This window comes from Panicum virgatum, chromosome 4K, assembly GCF_016808335.1.
Source record: "Panicum virgatum strain AP13 chromosome 4K, P.virgatum_v5, whole genome shotgun sequence".
NCBI lineage: Eukaryota > Viridiplantae > Streptophyta > Magnoliopsida > Poales > Poaceae > Panicum > Panicum virgatum.
Window position 1 is genome coordinate 37,141,323 of NC_053139.1, and position 20,404 is coordinate 37,161,726.

General features: G+C 48.5%; 1 pseudogene; it reads right to left on the reverse strand.

Annotated features, from left to right (window-relative positions):
• Positions 1 to 140: 140 nt before the first annotated feature.
• On the reverse strand, positions 141 to 20,404 carry LOC120702184 (annotated as a pseudogene).

The following is a 20,404-nucleotide window of genomic DNA, read 5'->3' on the forward strand; positions in this document are numbered from 1 at the left end:
CATGAAGTCAAGGGTCTAGTACTGGTCGATTGACCCTTCCACTTTAGGACCGGTTACTATTTTTTAAAACAACGAAATATTCTTTAAGTTACAACAGTTTTCATTCCTTTTTCTGGAAGATATAGATTCTAGAGTGAAAATTCTATCAATACATCAGAGATTAAAGCAGAAGTCAGCAACGCCGGAGTTCGATTTGCGCGACACACAGCCACGTAAGGTTCAGGGAAAGGACACGAGTCTTCAAACGGTGCTCCTTGCGCTTTCCACGAAAGCCATGAGATTACGCTCCGACGACCCTCCTTTCCCCGTGGCCTCTGCGACCAACCGCTTCCACTTCCCCGCCCTTCGCCGCGCCTCCGCCGCGGCCTCCGAATCCCCCATCACCTCGTCGACGCACCGCCTCACCTCCGCCGCCCGCAGCACGCCGCCGCCGTCCACCTACGCGCGCGCCGACGCGCCAGTCGCGCACGGCGAGTGTCACACCATCAAGGACTGCTACTCCAGCCCAGCCCAAGGCGCCACGAGTTCGCAAGCCCAACCCAAAGTATGCCGGCCAACCTGGAAGAAATAACGAAGCAAGACGTGATGCAGTTCGCCACCACCATCGCCACCTCCTTCTTAAGCTTGCTTTCCTTCCCAAGATGAACAGAACATGTAATAGGAATAGACATTGGCATTGGCCGGCTTGCCGGAGAAATTGGATGACGAACTCGTCGTTGTATCGAGTACACTCGTGAGATTATCCAGTTCTACCTGACGCCACCCTGGCGTCGTTACATCTGGTATCAGATTTGGTTTCAATCCCCCTTTTTTCTCCACCACCGCAGCCGCCGCCGCTCTCGCCGTCGATTCCATCCTGGCGGACCTTCCCGACTACCTCAACCGCCCACAGTACCAGTCTCGCAATCAGAAGCACGCGATGGAGGCCGACAAGCAGATCTCTGACATCGCTACCTCGCTGGAGGCGATTAAGAAGCTGCTCGAGAGCCACACCACATCCTTCACCGAGCTGAAGACCTGGAAGGCGGACGTGGATTCCCGCGTCCACACCGTCGACACCAAGATCCAGGCGGTCGACACCAAGGTCACCGGCCTGAACGCATCGATCGATGATCTCCGAACCAGATCAGTCGTCTCGAGCTTCAGCGCCAGGAAGCCAACCCCGCCTACAAGGTGTTCGACGTCGAGCACTTCGATCTGACGAACTCCAGTGCCGCCCATCTGGCACAGTCCTCGAAAGAGGCGAGTTCAGGGCAATTCGGCCACGGCATGGACGACATCCACCGGGGGTTTGGTTGCGGGGTGGTCACCACCGTCGCACCGCCTCCGGTCACAGGTGCGAAACCCACCTCTGACCGTAGTGCTCCTTCCTACCATCAGGGCAATATTCCTGTTGTGTTACCTTTCCAATCCTGGGGATCTTTGATGCCTCAGATGGATTTTCCTCAGTTTGATGGTCGTAACCCCAAAATATGGCAAAAGAAATATGAATCTTTCTTTGATTTGTGTGGGGTACCTAGAGATATGTGGGTTAAGCTAGCCACTCTGCATTTTGTTGGCACTGCTGATTTCTGGCTTCAATCTGTGGAACCAATTGTCAAAGGGGCTGGGTGGGTAGAGCTATGTGCTGCTGTTTGCAATAGATTTGAAAAGAGATCAGCACAATCATTTGCTTCGACAGTTCTTTCGTATCAAGAAACTAGGCACTGTTAGTGAATACATTGAGCATTTTGATGATCTAGTCCACCAAATTCGTGCTCATGACCCTGCCTTTAATGCTGTTCTCACTACCAGTAGATTTATTGATGGGCTTAGGGAGGACATCAAAGCTGTAGTTATGATTCATAAACCTGTCGACCTGGATGCTGCTAGTTCTCTGGCCTTATTGCAGGAGGAGCTGATGATGACTATTCTCAGAAGGGATTCTCGATGAAATGATGGCAATTATTCTACAAGATCATTCACCAAGACTTTTGCTCCCAATGTGTCTGCTCCACAGACCAACCCTCCATTGAAGCAACCACAATTCTCAAGCCCTGAAGAGAAGAAGCATGTGGATTCCCTGAAACCCCAGAAATCTGAGGATATCATTTCTGCCATCAAAGCATATCGTCGAGCTAAAGGGTTGTGTTATAAATGTGGTGTCAAATGGGGGCCGGGCCACAAATGTGCTCCTACAGTTGATCTGCATGTTGTTGAAGAGCTTTGGCAAATGTTGCAGCACCCTAATCATCTGCCACAAGTTGATCCAAATGAGGACTCAGATTCTAGTGATGAATTGATGGCCCTATCTGCATATGCTGTTGCTGGAATTGAAGCTCCCAAGACCATCAGATTGATTGGCAATCTGCAAGGCCTCAAACCATTGATCCTTTTGGATTCTGGGAGTTCAAGTACCTTTATCAGTGAGCAAATGGCAGCCTTGCTGCCTAACTGGTCTCTGCTGCCTACACCAGTTTCTGTGAGAGTGGCTAATGGATCAGCAATCTTATGTACTCATGAGATACAAAAATGTCTAGTGTATATTCAGGGTCATTGTTTTGAATTGGACTTGAAAATCCTACCATTAAGATGCTATGATATAATCATTGGTATGGATTGGCTTGAGCAATACAATCCTATGCAAGTTCACTGGTCAGACAAGTGGATCTCTTTCACTTTTCAAGGGAAAACCATCACTTTACAAGGGGTGAAAACATCTGGTCAGGGATGTAACAAGATATATGCAAGTAAGCTCCAAGTTCTGGAAAGCAATGATGATATATGGTGCATCCTTGAGTTATTTGCAGTCAAGCCTGAAGAAATCCTGGATAGTTGGCCATCTGAAATCAAACAACTAGTTGAGGAATTTGCTGATATCTTTGACAAGCCTAAAGGATTGCCACCCAAAAGGTCTCATACTCATACTATTCCCTTCATTACTGGAGCCCAGCTATTCAAATTGCGACCTTACAGATACAGTCCTGCTCAGAAAGATGAAATAGAGAAGCAGGTCTTGGAATTGCTTCAAAGTGGCCTGATACAACAAAGTTCTAGCCCTTTTGCTTCCCCTACACTGCTGGTGAAAAAGAAAACTGGTGAATGGCGCTTATGTGTGGATTATAGAAGATTAAATGCCTTGACTATCAAAAATAGCTACCCTAAGCCTATCATGGAGGAGTTCTTGGATGAGCTAACAGGTGCTATATGGTTTACATCTCTTGACCTTCGGGCTGGTTATCACCAAATCTTGGTTGAAGAGGATGATAGATACAAGACAGATTTTCAGACCCACAATGGCCACTATGAATACAAAGTCATGCCATATGGTGTGACTGGTGGGCCGGCAACTTTTCAGCATGTCATGAATATTGTTCTAGCTCCACTCCTTCGAAAGTGTGTGGTGGTTTTCATTGATGATATCCTCATTTACAGCAGTACTTGGGGGGGGGACATATTCAGCACATCAGAGAAGTGTTCTCATTGCTGCAGCAACATCAATTCAAAGTGAAACTGTCCAAGTGTGCTTTTGCCCAACAACAAGTGCAATACCTAGGCCATGTTATCAGTGGAGCAGGGGTAGCCACTGACCCATCTAAAGTCAAAGATTTCATGAACTGGCCAGTTCCCCAGTCAGTCAAAGATGTCAGAGCCTTCTTGGGTTTAGCTGGATACTATAGAAAATTTGTAAAAAAACTTTGGTATCATCAGCAAACCACTCACAACATTATTAAGGAAGGGGGTTCTTTTTATGTGGACATCTGTGCATGATGAAGCATTCACAGCACTCAAACAAGCACTGAGTTCTACTCTTGTTCTATCTTTGCCTAATTTCACCAAGACATTTGTCATTGTGTAATCGCCGTAAATTAACAGGATTAATTTATGGGTCGAAAGCAAGATGGGCTTGAAGCAAGAGATTGAAGAAGGCTTGTAAATCGGCTCCTGCGTGAGCGTTTGGGCCACATGGGCCATGTATCTTTAGATTTAGTTCAAGATTAGAGATAGAGTCCGATCGGGACAAGATTAGTTTAGATTGTTTCCTAAGTCTTTGGACTATAAATATGTACCCTATGTTATTCACGAGAAGAAGAACGTCATCACGTCTCACAAACAATAATCTCGGCGCATCGCCATCCCTAATCCTAGGGTTTCATCCAAGTAAGCGCCATGCTGCCCTGATCGCTTTTTGCGATCAGAGCAACGTTGTTCTTACCTTTACCTTGGTATTACTCGTACTGAAGCATTTTTGATGGCGAGTAGTACTAGTTATCTCGATGTTCGTAGCATGGCTTTTAGTAGATCTGTTGTGCTTTGTTGCTTATCATCTACGAACATCATGTTGTCTTTATGCGATCATGTCATCATCTTATACTAGCTCTTGTTGCATAGAGTTAGCTGCGTAAAGGCAACACCCTGCTTCTTTTATGTCTGGTAGATCTAATCTATTATGGTTTTCTCTTATTCTTAAAAGTTGGCGTAATATCTGCTAGGTTAGGCCTTGCAAACGGGTTGGATGATCCGGTGGTGTGTTAGATGCTCTGCTCTAGTCTTAACAGGGAATTGATCCGGGAATCGGCTCTTGCTAGTTCTTAGGCCTCTGTTTTGGTTATGGTTTAGTTATCTGTTATGTTTATTAGGCCCAATCACGTGTAGGATGTTCCGATCTAACAGTGAAAGCTTTTACCGTCGTGGATTAGATTAATTAGATTTAATTGAAGCAGCTTTACAGTTATTCGCTTTAATCATCAATATCCGGATGCAAACAGATCTCATCTGATACCGGGACTCGATCGGCTCTTTAAAGCCGATGCAAGAGTCATCCCGGGGAGCCGACCACGGCTCGGACTTATGTTTCCACGTGTTTATGTATGCAGGCAAATCATTGCAAGCACGTTCGCACTTTTCTGATCGGGTATAGGTCAGGTGGCACGCCCTGCGTCTTCACAAGCCGCGGCGTGTGCTGGAATTGCGGGCCGTCGACGAAGGAGCAGTGCCTGCCAGCGCCCCGGCGACCTCCCTGCTCTTCGTGTTGCCTGTCGCTGCTCGCCGGTGGGTTTCGACCGACAACACATTCTGGCATGCCCGGTGGGACCTTCATCAACAACAACGCCCACCGCAGAGATGGCAGGAGCTCAAGATCAAGAACCCGCTCCCAAGCCAATCACGTATGAAGAGCTGACTCCAGAACACAAGCTAAAATATGATGAGATCAAAGCTCAGTTCGAAGCCGATCTCATCGGCTCTTTTGAGAGGACCCGCAACCATGGGATCAGGTGGAAGGGGTTCTCACCAGAAGGCGCCCTCGACAACGTTGATCTGTTCGTGCCTTCAGAGGAACGCACCAAGTCCCTACGCCAGGAGATGAACTACATGGTGGCTCACACGCTCCATCGGCACTCAGAAAGCCTGGTGAACGAGCTTGAGCGCATGGCACATCGCGTTGTCCAGGAGGTAATCAAGAGCCAGTACTCCCCGTCGGGACCAACTCTGGGGAGTCACAGGGGGGAAGCTGCATTGCAAACCAAGCTGCCAGTGTCCTACTCGCTCGCGGCAGCAATACAGCAGAATTCGCCGATCTACGTCGTCCACAAGATCGGCGGTGATCCTGGAGAAGGCCAGTTCCTCACCGAGCCACCCAAGGAGATCCCGCATGGCTACACGTGCGCATACATCCTTGACAGCATCAATCCAACACGCTTCGTGCAGCTGGTGAACCCAGGAGCTTTTGGAGCAGACGCGGAGAAACAAGCGTGGCTGGCAAAGTACGCTACTGGGCCGACTGCTGAGCCATCGGCCCCAGGAGTTCTTAGTGTGGAGCAGGTCAGTGCAATACTGAGAGACCAGTTCGGCATCCTGCCCAAGAGAAAAGCGATCGGCTATTCCAAGCCGTATCCTAGTGACTACAACTTGATCCCATTGCCACCCAAGTATCGGCTCCCTGAGTTCACCAAGTTCAACGGGTCAGAAGGAGCCAGCTCCATTGAGCATGTGAGCCGATACTTAACGCAGCTTGGGATGATCTCAGTATCGGATCCGCTGAGGGTCGGGTTCTTCAGTCAATCCCTCACAGGCCTAGCTTTTAGATGGTACGCGTCATTGGCTCTTGATTCTATTCAAACTTGGAGGCAGCTGGAGGATCAGTTCCATACTCAGTATCACTCAGAGGCTGCTGAAGCTGGGATTGCCGACCACGCCCAAGTCAGGCAGAAGCGAGGAGAGACTGTCTCAGAATACATATAGCGCTTTAGAGAGGTCAAGAATCGATGCTACTCATCACGCATCACAGAGAAGGAGGCAGTCAATCTGGCAGTTCTGGGACTCGCTAAGCCGATCAAGGATCTGGCTTTTCAGTTGGAATTCACTTCTCTGGCACACATGGTGCAGAAGCTTACGGCATATGAACACTATCATCCTGAGCTGTACCAGGACAAGTTCAATCGCCATGTAAACATGGGCCAGGCGGATGAATCTGATGACTCTGGCGAAGAGCAAGAAGTGGCCGTGGCAGAGTGGACTCGGGGGGCAAACCCCGTCCCGTGCAAATGGATCAAACAGCAAGGGCTTGTGAAGGGCTTCGACTTCGACGTAGCCAAAGCAGAGCAGATATTTGATCTGCTGCTCAAAGAAAAACAGCTGAAGCTCCCAGAGAATCACAAGCTGCCAACCGCACAAGAGCTGCAGGGGAGGCTATACTGTAAATGGCATCATTCGTTCACTCATGCCACGGGTGAATGCAAGGAGCTGCGTCGTCAGATTCAATCGGCTATCGAGCAAGGCCGATTAATTCTGGCTCAACACACGATGAAGGTCGACACGAAGCCCTTCCCACAAGGCAACGTGGTAGAGTTGTCAGACTTCACTCCTACGAGCCAGAATTTTTCATTCCAGATCAACATGGCGGGGCCTGTACGTCGTCGTGACGAGCAAAGGAGAGAGGCCATTTCTGGCAAACGGCCCCAAGATCAAAATGAGCCAGGGCGACAGCATATTACTGAAGAGCAAGTGCGTCACATCCGTAATCAGCTTCCTGCTTCCGATCGGCTTTTGGAAAAGTATGAATATCAGCACAACCTGTGTCGCCGATATCAATCGGAAGAAGAGGAGTACGAGTACCGCACAGGGAGGATGCTGGGAAGGCGCCAGGCTATACGCGACCACTGGCATTGCCCGTTCTTCAGGTACTGCTGGAATTCCGGCATGAGCCGATTGCCCACTATAGATGATTGTCTGGAGTGCAGGCCTCGGACACGCCAGTCTGGCGATACTTCGGTGTTCCGGCGCTTGGGTCCCAAAGTGCATCACGACGATCATGTTGAGCGGCCGATCAAGGGTGATTCAGAGCCAGAAGAAGAAGGCAGGTACCATCGCCCACGGTGGTGTCCTGACGGGCTTAATCGCTCGCAGAAGCGCAGAGTGCAGCGCTTGCGCAATCTCGAAGAGGCAGAAGCAAAGTACCTTGACGTGCTGAGGAAGGCACGTCCGGATCTCGCGGAATGGGTCAGGCACCCGCGAAGGGTGGAAAGGCGCCCTCCAAGGAAAGAGTGGCGCCTCAAGCAGGCAAAAGCCGATGAGAAGCCATCGGCTGATGTGAACATAGTGTTCGTGCTCCCATCAGAGTTCCGGGCACCCCAACCGGAGGATTTGCCTATTGCACAGTTGGATCTTGGCCCCCAGCCGATCATCTTCGAGAAGCCAAAGGAAAAAAGCTACAAGCATTTGAAGGGGCTGTATCTCAAGGGCTTCATCAATGGTAAACCCATTAACAGGATGTTGGTTGACACCGGTGCTGCAGTCAACCTGATGTCATATTCAGTGCTGCGCCGGTTGGGGCGTTCTTCTGCCGACCTAATCAAGATCAATGTGATGCTCAATGACTTCAACGGACAACCATCAGAGGCAATGGGGGTTCTTAATGTGGAGCTGACAGTGGGTCGCATGACGATCCCGACTTCGTTCTTCATCGTCAACAGCAAGAGTACATACAGGGTACTGCTTGGGAGGGATTGGATTCACGTCAACTGTTGTATCCCTTCCACAATGCATCAGTATCTAGTCCAATGGGATGGTGATGAAGTGGAAGTGGTCCCTGCGGATGATTCCAGCGAAGTCTCGCTTGCAGATATGAATGCCTGGGACGCAGAAGGACAAGAGCCGATCTCAGGGATTTCACTGGAAGACTGTGATCGGATCGAGGCGAAAAAAAAACAGACTGAGACTGGTCTTATCCACTGGCCTCACAGAGTAAACATATCCTGGCATGCTACGGGGTGTAATAGGGTAGGAGAGGCCAGTCCCAGCGACCGGCCCCAAAAAATGGAAAAATCCTATTTGGGGTCGGAATTGTTACATCATGTACATACGATGGCCTGCTCCAGCAGTTGGCCACTCATTGATTATTTGGTTTCGAATGATAATGGAAGAATAGAAACGGCCAGCCCATGCGGTTGGCCAAATAATTTTTCTTGTCATCTCTCTGTATTTGCCGCTGATCTTGTGGATAATGAAGATTCACCTGCGTCCGTAGCTGGTTTTTCAGACGACGGCAAGCTGGGATACGGGTTCACGTCAGCTGATGACTTGGAAGAGATTGACATCGGTCCTGGGGATAAGCCACGACCGACATTTATCAGCAAGAAGTTGGATCCGGTCTTGCGTGAGGAGATGATTGCACTGCTGAAAGAGTACCGTGATTGTTTTGCATGGGACTACACCGAGATGCCCGGTCTAGACAGAAGCATCGTCGAGCATCGGCTCCCGCTCAAGAAAGGGTTTCGGCCGTTTCAGCAACGAGCACGTCAGATGAAGGCCGAAGTCCTAGAAGAAGTCAAGAAAGAGGTGGAGAAGATGTTGGATGCTGGGTTCATCAGGCCGTGCCGGTATGCAGAATGGATCTCCAGCGTGGTACCGGTGCAAAAGAAGGATGGCCGATGGCATGTCTGTGTCGATTTTAGAGATCTCAACAGGGCGATGCCAAAGGACGAATACCCGATGCCTGTTGCAGAGACATTGATCAACGCAGCTGCCGGCCACAAAATGATGAGTTTTATGGACGGTAATGTCGGCTACAACCAGATCTTCATGGCTCAGAAGACGTGAATAAGACCGCGTTCACAGTACCAGGCGCAGTCGGCTTGTTCGAATATTTGATTATGACCTTTGGACTGAAAAATGCCGGTGCAACATACCAACGTGCCATGAATTACATTTTTCATGATCTCATTGGCAAACTGGTAGAAATTTATATCGATGATGTCGTGGTCAAGTCCAAATCAGCTGGGGGCATCTAGGAGATCTGCGTCAAGTTTTGGAGCGGACTCGAAGGTATGGGCTCAAAATGAACCCGAAGAAGTGTGCTTTTGGCGTATCGGCTGGTCAATTTTTGGGATTCCTGGTGCATGAACGGGGAATCGAGATCGGCCTGAAGAGTCAAGAAGCTGTGAAGATGATGAAGCCACCTACTACAAAGAAAGAGTTGCAGAAGCTCATCGGTAAAATTAACTTTGTCAGACAATTTATTTCTAATCTGTCTGGGCGCATTGAACCGTTCATGGGTTTAGTGAAGATCAAATCCGATGATGAGTTTCGCTGGGGGACAGAACAGCAGCAATTTTTCGATGAAATTAAAGAATATTTATCAAAGCCTCCAGTGTTGGTTCCTCCTCAGCAAGATAGGTTGTTCTATGTGTACCTATCCGTGCGTGACACTTCCATTGCTTCGGTGTTAATCCAGAAGTACGACGACCAGGAGAGGGTGGTTTTCTATCTCAGCAGGCGCATGTTAGACGCCGAGACTAGGTACCCTGAAATCGAGAAGCTTTGCCTTTGCTTATTCTTTACATGTACAAAGCTCCGTCATATTTTGCTCTCGGCGGAAACAATTGTCATATGCAAATCGGATGTCATAAAGCATATGCTATCGGCTCCTGTTCTGAAAGGCCGGATCGGAAAGTAGATGTTTGCATTGTCAGAGTTCGATATCCGATATCAACCTGCGAAGGCAGTCAAAGGACAGGCACTGGCGGATCTTGTTGCTGACAGGATCAGCACTGATATTGCTGCACTATTTATTCGTGCTTAGGCTATGTTTTTTGACGGATCGGCTTGTGATGATGGGTGCGGTGTGGGAATTCTGTTGGTGTCGCCTCGAGGGGCGACTTACTCCTTTTCCATCAGGGTGACTGCCCCATGCACCAATAATTTGGTGGAATATGAAGCCGTTCGCAAAGGGATGGAACTGCTCCTCGAAGCTGGTGCAGAAGCGGTGGAAATATTTGGAGATTCGAAGCTGGTGATTTCTCAGCTCACGGAAGAATATAGGTGTGAGAGCGAGGCTCTTTTTCCAATATGGATGCAGTGCCGTGAGTTGATGTCACGATTCAGGTACATCAATTTCCACTGGATACGCAGAACTCTGAACAATGAAGCCAATGATTTGGCACAGATGGCTTCCGGTTACAAGGAAACAGCCGATGGAGTCGATGTAGAAGTTCAGTTTCTAGAACCCGGAGACTGGAGAGCCGATATCTTCAATTACTTGAAGGATTCGGCTCGGGGGGCACCCAGAAGGATAAGACTCAAGGCCATGAAGTACGTTCTGATAGGGGATGACATGTTCTACAGGACCTTGGAAGGACTACTGCTTAAATGTCTGGGACCTTCAGAGTCAAATCGGCTCTTGCATGAGGTTCATGAAGGAGCCTGCGGTACTCATCAATCGGCTCATAAGATGAAGTGGCTGATTAGGCGATTGTGTTATTACTGGCCCACTATGCTTGAGGATTGTTTTAAGTATTACAAAAGATGTCAGGCATGTCAGAGGTTTGGCAAAATTCAGATAGTACCAGCATCAGTAATGAATCCTATCATCAAACCGTGGCCATTCAGAGGTTGGGCCATGGACATGATTGGTCAAATCAACCCATCGTCTAGCAAGGGTCATCAGTGGGTTTTAGCTGCTACAGATTATTTCACAAAGTGGGTAGAAGCAGTGCCCATGAGATCAGTAGCGTCAAGAGATGTGATCAGCTTTGTCAAAGAGCACATCATTCACAGATTTGGGATCCCTCAGACCATTACGACCGATGGAGGATCGGTCTTTATATCAGAGGAATTCAGGAAGTTTGCCGATGACATGGGGATTAAGCTGATCAAATCATCTCCATATTATGCCCAAGCTAATGGACAGGCTGAAGCATCCAACCAAAGCCTCATCAAGCTCATAAAGAGAAATATCGATGAATATCCTATGCGCTGGCATGAGGTGTTGTCAGAAGCTTTGTGGGCGTATCGTATTTCATGTCACGGGTCCACCAAGACATCGCCGTACCATTTAGTCTACGGCCAAGACGCTGTGTTACCATGGGAAATCACGGCCGGATCAAGGCGTGTTGAGTTTCAGATTGATTTATCTGCTGAACAGTATGCAACCTTGATGAACGATAATGTGGAGGATCTGACAGAGCTAAGGCTTTGGTCGCTGGAGAAGATCAAGGAAAATAAGGCTAAAGTTGCTCGTGCGTACAACAAGAAGGTCAAACCAAAGAATTTCCAGGTTGGAGATTTGGTTTGGGAGGCAGTATTGCCATTGGGAACTAAAGAGAAAAAGTATGGCAAGTGGTCTCCAACTTGGCACGGGCCGTACAAGGTTGATCAGGTTTTGCCTGGGAATGCATACATGCTTGAGGAGCTGGATGGTGTCAAGTTTTCTGTTGCTGTCAATGGTCAACACCTCAAGAAGTATTTCCCGAGCATGTGGGAAAGCGAGTAACAAGAACTAATAAGACCCATCTGGCTGTAGCGTAAAGGGCCAACACGTTGAGTTGGCCGGTAAAAAAAAATCATGACAGGCCAACACGTTGAGTTGGCCAGTAAAAAAAATCATGACAGGCCAACACGTTGAGTTGGCCAGTAAAAAAAATGACAGGCCAACACGTTGAGTTGGCCAGTAAGAAAAAAAGATAATGTCTGAGATAGCCGATGTGCGACCATCGACTTAAGATGTTTTAAACAGTTATGAGTTTCAGGTTAACGGGAAACACTAATTGTTTCTTGAGCCTATCTATTGGTTCAGGAATTCTTCTATGGCATGGATGGCTTCTGTGCGGACGGCGTCTGCTCGTGCTATGATTGCTTCGTCATCCTTGTCATCGGCTGTTACTATCTGCCGACTCAAGGTGCTTATCTCTGCAAACTCTGCTTGTATCTGCTCGGCTATTTCCTGGGTTTCTTGTTTGGAGTTTGCAATGGAAGCTTCCTCGGCCTGGATGAGTTTCTTGGTGGTGCGGACCTTTTCTTCGAGCTCCACCAGTTCTTTCTTCAGGAGGTCGAGTCGGTTCATGTTGGCAGACACGTCAGCTTTGATATTTAGAGTTGCCTTCTTCTGGTTGAGGGCCTTGCACTTTTGAGCAATGTCAGTTTTCAGAGAAGCTTGAGAGCGACGTGCTTCTATTCTTTGTTGTTCTTTATTCACTTCTACCCGGAAGAATGGAAGATTGCTGGCTGGCCAAAGCTTGATTTGCAATGGCTCCGGGAGTTGGGATTCTATTTGCTCGAAGATGTTCTTTATTTCACTGGAATCGCCAACTAGAGCAGTGAGTGGAGCAGATAGTAGACCCTTGATGAGATGAAGCTGATTTGCTAAGATAGTCGATTGCTGCGAAGATGGTGTTTTTACTCCAGGGGCAGTCAGACCCATTGATGCCGGGTCAAAGGAAAGCAAACCTGAAATGTCAAAGCCCTGTGGACATATCTGGAGTTAGAACAAGATGCATTTATGAAGCTATCGGCTGGTTCAGAATTGGTTCTTGTAATGTTACCTGTTCTAAAGAAGAAGTGTTGGGCGGTTCAAGAGCGATCGTCCTAATAGAGCTTGTGTCGTCATCAAGAACATTGACTGTGTCAGCTTGCCCTTCGCTTGCCTCTATCAGTACATTGGGATTTGCAGTCATCTCATGTTGTACTGGGCTTTCTGCATTGGAGATGTCTTCAGCCATGTCCTGAAAATAGAATTACAGTCAACCAGAGTACATGTGTGTGCAATAAAGAAGTTTTAGAAAGATGAGTTACCTGGTTGTGTTGGACTCTGATGGACTCGGGGAAGCTGGTGCTGGTTTCTTGATGACTCGCCTCGTGATCATCTTCCTTTTCTTGGTTAAAACTCGGGGGGCAACAATTACAGAAGTTTGTCTTCGTTTGGAAGCCGACTGACATAAGTCTGGCTGAATGGTCATTATCACTTTCTTCATTGATGGCAATCCTTTGCAGAAGAGTACATCAGGGGCAGTTGGAAGAAAGTGGAATGGCTCCCCGTTGCTGGTCATAGGTTCTGGACCATCTTGTTGCTGCAAACAGGGTGAGTAAGATTAGTCAAGTAAAGGAATGGAGGACTTAGAAAGGATTTATAAATTCAGTACCACTTCCTTGGGATTACATATTCAGGATCAATTTGCTGCAGTCGAGGACCTAGAGCTTTCCTGAATACATGTGTTTTCCACATTCCCCACCACGTGCTAAAATCGATCGATGAAGGATCAAAAGATAGATCGGCTGGTATTGGAATGTGGAGGTCATCGAACATGCTGTAGCATCTTGAGCTGGTGAGACCATCAGGCAGATCTGCTCTACTCTCCACCAAGTGGTGAATATGGAAGTGGGGAGGGACCTGTCCTAGGCCAAATTGCCGAGCTGCTATGACTAGTTGGTAAGATTCATAACCTGGCTTGATAATTCTATTAGATGTGCTAATGCCAACAGGAAGGAAACCAGGTCGGATCATTAAAGAGTATAGATGCCGAATGCTATCGTCATCGGCAAAATTATCTAGTCTAAAGGCAGTTGGGTTCTCAAAGGATTCAGATTCGGTGAATGGGAAGTGAAGGGGATTCTCTAAGCCTTTATAGAAGACTCTGAACTAGTTTGCTGCATCTGCTAAATTCAGTTTACTGCCAGGTAGACTAAATAAAGCTTGGCCGTAGCTAGTACATCTAATTGGTTTGCCACTCTCATCAGGAAAAGAGTTCTTGGTTAGGCCTTGGAAGTTCGGAATCTGGTGCTGAAAGTATAGTTGTGCCCACAACTGAATAAACCACCAAGGGCCTCCAGTTCTCAGTTTCTTTTGGTTAAGCAAGTTAGATGTCATCAAATGGAGATATCTGTATGTTTCTCCAAGGAAAAGTTTACCTAGGCCAGTGCAGTTGCCATGGGCCAAATGATAGGCCAAGTGAAGATAGTTTTTAGTTGGAGCTAAAGAAGGGCCACAGAAGATGAAGTGCTCTAGCCAAAGATTTAAGAAGACTGTGTGTTCCTTCTCATTCACTGGACCTTTTGTTTTCATGTGCTGATTCATGTAAGTGCCCCAGTTTGTGCAGTTTGCCTTGGAAGAAAGTTTGAAGGGGACATCTACCATTTTGTGGGCAGCTGGATTAGGAGATCCAATGTCTAGGCCAGTGATCATGGTGACATCTAGCAGAGTGGGAGTCATGGGTCCATGACCAAAGAAGAAACAGTTCAGAGCATCGGACCAGAAATAGCCGATGGTTTTCAGAAGATTTTCATCTTTGTCAAGGGGTGATAATAATAAGCTAAGTGCATCGGCTATGTTCAAATCCTGCCACAAGGGCATATAAGTTTTTGCTACTCTGTTGTACCATGTATTCCAGCTCTCAGGAGGGTTGGGCCAGACTCTTAAGCAGTCGGCCCAGAGGTTCAAATCGATGTTTTGACTCACGAAAGGGATCCTATTTGCTTCACAAGAGATCAAATCTATGGGATTTTCATAGGTTCGTGGGCCAAGACATAAAGATTTTGGATTGGAGCGATGCGGCAGAAGGATGTCTGACACCTGAAGTTCAGAAATTCAGAAGTTCATATATGGTGTCGTGTTTCAGAGTTTAGTGTTTCAGAGGCTTAATAAGCTGAGAGAAACTAAAGGATTAGGCCGAATATTACCTTCAGGCCGCAGATTGCCGCATCACCGGTTGCATCATCAACAGTAGGATTTGTTGTCTGAGCTGCAGAGTCTGCCATGGCTCAGATCCGTTAACTTGGGGTTTGGTTGCTGTGGGCTCTAATTCGAATTCCGGATGCTTGGAGAGTTCTTGCTCGAATTTGTAGAGCTGAGTTTTCATCTTTTCGAATTACGCTCGGATTTGAGAGCATGTTTCGAGTTCGGTTCAAGGTGGAAGTAATACTCTACTCTTGTGCGGGTTGCTTCTAGTTTGAATTTAGTCGGCTTTTGAATATTTATAGAACCCTGATGCGTTGCCATCGGCTTTTTGGAAAGTAAACGAGCACACAGTAATTAAAGGAAGTCAATTTCATTAAAAAGGAAAGGTTTCTTACAAAGAAAAGCCGATTGTTACAAAGGAATTAATCCTTCGGCTTTACGATCCTACCCCTACGATGCTACCTACATCTACCAATCGTAGGTATCTGAGTGCCTACGGCGCTTGGGGCTACGCGCCGATGCGTCTCCACCGTCGTCATCGTTGTCATCGCTGCCACTGTTGTCATCGTCGATGGCACTGCTGCTACTTCCTTCTTCGCTTCCCTCTGTGGGGGCTTTGAGGAATTGGTGGGGGTTTCCTCCTGCCGCCGTGTCGTCGCTGGAGGAGGAGTCGATCTCTTCGGAGGGGTCGGCTCCCTCCCAAGAGAAGCCGTTGTCTTCGCTGTTCTCCAGTTCCTCTTGGAACAGGAACTGGAGGTCTTCCTCTCCCTCAGTCTTGGGCTCGTCCTCCTCGGAGACGGTCCCGAAGTCAAACTCCTCTGCATCCCAGTGCAGAGGATCCAGCACTTCATACACTGCAGTTGGGTCCCACTCCGGCGTCGGCTCCCGACTCTCCGGGATGGAGTCGATGGAGGAGGCGGAAAGGGAAGAAGAAGAAGAGGGAGAAGAGGAGAAAGAGGAATCTCCGAAGGAGTTGAAGCCAGAGGAAAAAGAGATCGCCATGGCTGGCAGAGGAGTGGGGTTTCCTGCGCTACTTGGCTTTGGGAGGAAGAAGGAGTTTGCTGTGAAGAAAAGCCGATTCGGGGTGAGATTAAATAGTGAAAAGATAGAAGATGGATTGGCAGTTTCACGTTCTATGAGGAGCTAGTTGCAGAGACATTGCGTCTTCCTTGGTGGTTGCAGTGTGTTTAATGAGCATCAACAAGAAGATGAAGCGACGGAGTGGTTTTGGAACTATCATTGCCAAAACCAGGGGGCATGTGTTATCGCCGTAAATTAACAGGATTAATTTATGGGCCGAAAGCAAGATGGGCTTGAAGCAGGAAATTGAAGAAGGCTTGTAAATCGGCTCCTGCGTGAGCGTTTGGGCCACATGGGCCATGTATCTTTAGATTTAGTTCAAGATTAGAGATAGAGTCCAATCGGGAAAAGATTAGTTTAGATTGTTTTCCAAGTCTCCGGACTATAAATATGTACCCTATGTTATTCATGAGAAGAAGAACGTCATCGCGTCTCACAAACAACAATCTCGGCGCATCGCCATCCCTAATCCTAGGGTTTCATCCAAGTAAGCGCCATGCTGCCCTGATCGCTTCTCGCGATCAGGGCAGCGTTGTTCTTACCTTTACCTTGGTATTACTCGTACTGAAGGGTTTTTGATGGCGAGTAGTACTAGTTATCTCGATGTTCGTAGCATGGCTTTTAGTAGATCTGTTGTGCTTTGTTGCTTATCATCTACGAACATCATGTTGTCTTTATGCGATCATGTCATCATCTTATACTAGCTCTTGTTGCATAGAGTTAGCTGCGTAAAGGCAACACCCTGCTTCTTTTATGTCTGGTAGATCTAATCTGTTATGGTTTGCTCTTATTCTTAAGAGTTGGCGTAATATCTGCTAGGTTAGGCCTTGCAAACGGGTTGGATGATCCGGTGGCGTGTTTGATGCTCTGCTCTAGTCTTAACAGGGAATTGATCCAGGAATCGGCTCTTGCTAGTTCTTAGGCCTCTGTTTTGGTTATGGTTTAGTTATCTGTTACGTTTATTAGGCCCAATCACGTGTAGGATGTTCCGATCTAACAGTGAAAGCTTTTACCGTCGTGGATTAGATTAATTAGATTTAATTGAAGCAGCTTTACAGTTATTCGCTTTAATCATCAATATCCGGATGCAAACAGATCCCATCTGACACCGGGACTCGATCGGCTCTTTAAAGCCGATGCAAGAGTCATCTCGGGGAGCCGACCACGGCTCGGACTTATGGTTCCACGTGTTTATGTATGCAGGCAAATCATTGCAAGCACGTTCGCACCTTCCTGATCGGGTATAGGTCAGGTGGCACGCCCTACGTCTTCACAAGCCGCGGCGTATGCTGGAATTGCAGGCCGTCGACGAGGGAGCAGTGCCTGCCAGCGCCCCGGCGACCTCCCGGCTCTTCGTGTTGCCTGTCGCTGCTCGCCGGTGGGTTTCGACCGACAACACATTGAAACTGATGCTTCTGACCGTGGTGTTGGTGTTGTGTTACTCCAGGAAGGACATCCTATTGCTTATATCAGCAGGGCTCTGGGTCCCAAAAATCAAGCACTATCAACATATGAAAAGGAGTGCCTTGCAATTTTATTGGCCATCGATCAGTGGAGGTCTTACTTACATCATGCTGAGTTTGTCATTAAAACCGACCAGAAAAGTCTTGTACACCTTGATGATCAAAGACTGACCACCCCTTGGTAGCACAAAGCTTTGACTAAATTAATGGGCCTCAAGTATAAACTGGTGTACAACAAAGGGGTCGAAAATAGAGCTGCTGATGCCTTGTCTAGAATTCAGCCACAACACAAGCTGGACATTTTAGCCATCTCTACCTCTCAACCAATGTGGTTGGAGGTTATCAGCCAAGCATATGCCAAATCCCCTGAAACTGCCAAGATATTGGCCACACTCTCCATTAAAAATACACATGGTGATTATAGTATCCATGAAGGTGTCATTCGACTAAGGGGCAAAATATTGGTTCCACCTGATGTTGAGATGCAAATGGCCATTATTAGAACATTGCATACTACTGCAGTGGGTGGACACTCAGGTGCATTTGTGACTTACCAGAAGGTCAAGCAGCTGTTCACATGGAGCAAGATGAAGACAATGATTACAAAATTTGTGGCTGAATGTCAAGTCTGTCAACAAGCAAAGGCTGAAAGGGTGAAGTACCCAGGTCTGCTCCAACCTCTACCTGTTCCAAAATTTGCTTGGCAAGTAATCACCATGGATTTTATTGAAGGCCTCCCAAAGTCTCACTCTTATGACTGTATATTAGTGGTTGTGGATAAGTTCTCAAAATATGCCCATTTTCTACCTCTTGCACACCCATATTCTGCATTCAAGGTGGCAATGATATATATGGAGCATGTGTACAAGTTACATGGTCTTCCTGAAGCCATTGTGTCTGACAGAGACAAAGTACTCACTAGCACCTTGTGGAAGGAATTATTCAAAGTGGCTGGGACACAACTGCAGATGAGTAGTGCATATCACCCTCAAACTGATGGCCAAACCGAGAGGGTTAACCAATGCTTGGAAGGATATCTGAGGTGCTTTGTTCATTCCTGCCCTCACAAGTGGAAAGACTGGTTACCTTTGGCTGAGTTTTGGTATAATACCAGTTACTATTCTAGTCTTGATAAGACACCATTTGAAATATTGTATGGCCAGAAACCAAGACTACTAGGCATTAATGTGGTGGACTCTTGTGCTGTCCCTGATTTGCAAGAATGGCTGTCTAAACGCAAACTCATGGTTCAATTGCTCCAACAGCATCTAGTTCGAGTACAGCAGAGACAGAAGCACCAGGTGGATAAGCATCGCTCTGAAAGGGAATTCGCGGTGGGTGATTCGGTGTTCCTGAAGATACAACCTTATGTGCAATCATCTCTGCAGAAGCGAGCTAATCACAAACTATCTTTCAAGTATTTTGGGCCATATCTTGTGCTTGAGAGGATTGGTACAGTTGCATATAAACTACAATTACCAGAATCTACTTCCATCCACCCAGTATTCCACGTATCCCTTCTCAAGAAAGCAGTGGGTTCCGACCATCAGTGCAGTACTGAACTACCAATCCAAACTGATGCTATGCAAGTTCCTACCAAGGTATTACAACGCAGGGTCCAAGTGAAAGATGATCGAGCTGTATCTCAAGTCTTAGTGCAATGGTCTTCTTGGCTACCTGAACTAGCAACATGGGAAGATGAGGAGATGCTACGGGCAAGATTTCCTTTTGCAACGGCTTGGGGACAAGTCGTAACTGAAGATGAAGGGGATGTCACAACATCAAGGACTGCTACTCCAGCCCAGCCCAAGGCGCCACGAGTTTGCAAGCCCAACCCAAAGTATGCCGGCCCAACCTGGAAGAAATAACGAAGCAAGACGTGATGCAGTTCGCCACCACCATCGCCACCTCCTTCTTAAGCTTGCTTTCCTTCCCAAGATGAACAGAACATGTAATAGGAATAGACATTGGCATTGGCCGGCTTGCCGGAGAAATTGGACGACGAACTCGTCGTTGTATCGAGTACACTCATGAGATTATCCAGTTCTACCTGACGCCACCCCGGCGTCGTTACAGCGAGCTGCGCGTTCATGTGCTGGTCCGACATCCGGGGCACGCACACCATGGGCACGCCGCTCGCCACGCTCTCCAGCACCGAGTTCCAGCCGCAGTGCGTCACGAGGCACCCCACCGCTGCGTGCGACAGCACCCGCACCTGGTCGCACCACCCCACCGCGACGCCGTTCCTGAGGCGCCCGCGCACCTCCTCCGCCTCCACGAGCGCGGCCACGACGTCCTCCCGGATGACGCAGAGGTACGGCCTCCCGCTCCCCTTGAGGCCGAGGAGGAGCTCGTCCAGCTGCTCCCTCGCCATGGAGGCCAGGCTCCCGAAGGAGACGTAGACCACGGAGCACGCCGGCTGGGCTTCGAGCCACTCCATGTACTCGGCGCCGTCCTGCTTGAAGATGCTGCCAGACTCGTCGCCGGACGGGAGCACGGGCCCCACCGGGAGCACGTCGTGCGCTCCCACGGCGGCGAGGGAGCCCGGCTCGAGCTCTCGGCACGTGTTGACGAGCACGGTGGCCCTGGGGCTTTCCTTGTCGAGCGTTTCGATCAGGTCGCGGATGGTGTTGAAGACGCTGTGGAAGATGTCGGAAGGGTCGGTGGAATCGGTGAGGAAGGACGGCAGGTCGCCGATGGCCTGGGGCGCCAGCCCGGGGAGCTCCACGAGGAACGACGGGTCGTGGCGGTGCTCGGCGACGACGCCGGCACAGCCGTGGAAGTAGTGGTGGTAGATGGCGAGCACGGCGGCCGGCTGGATCCAGTAGAGCGCGGACGGGACGCCGCGCTCGCGCGCGACGCCGGCCGCCCACGGGAGAAGGAGCGTTGTCACGCGCGATGCAGCGGACACGTTGGAAGAGAGGGCGTGAACCAT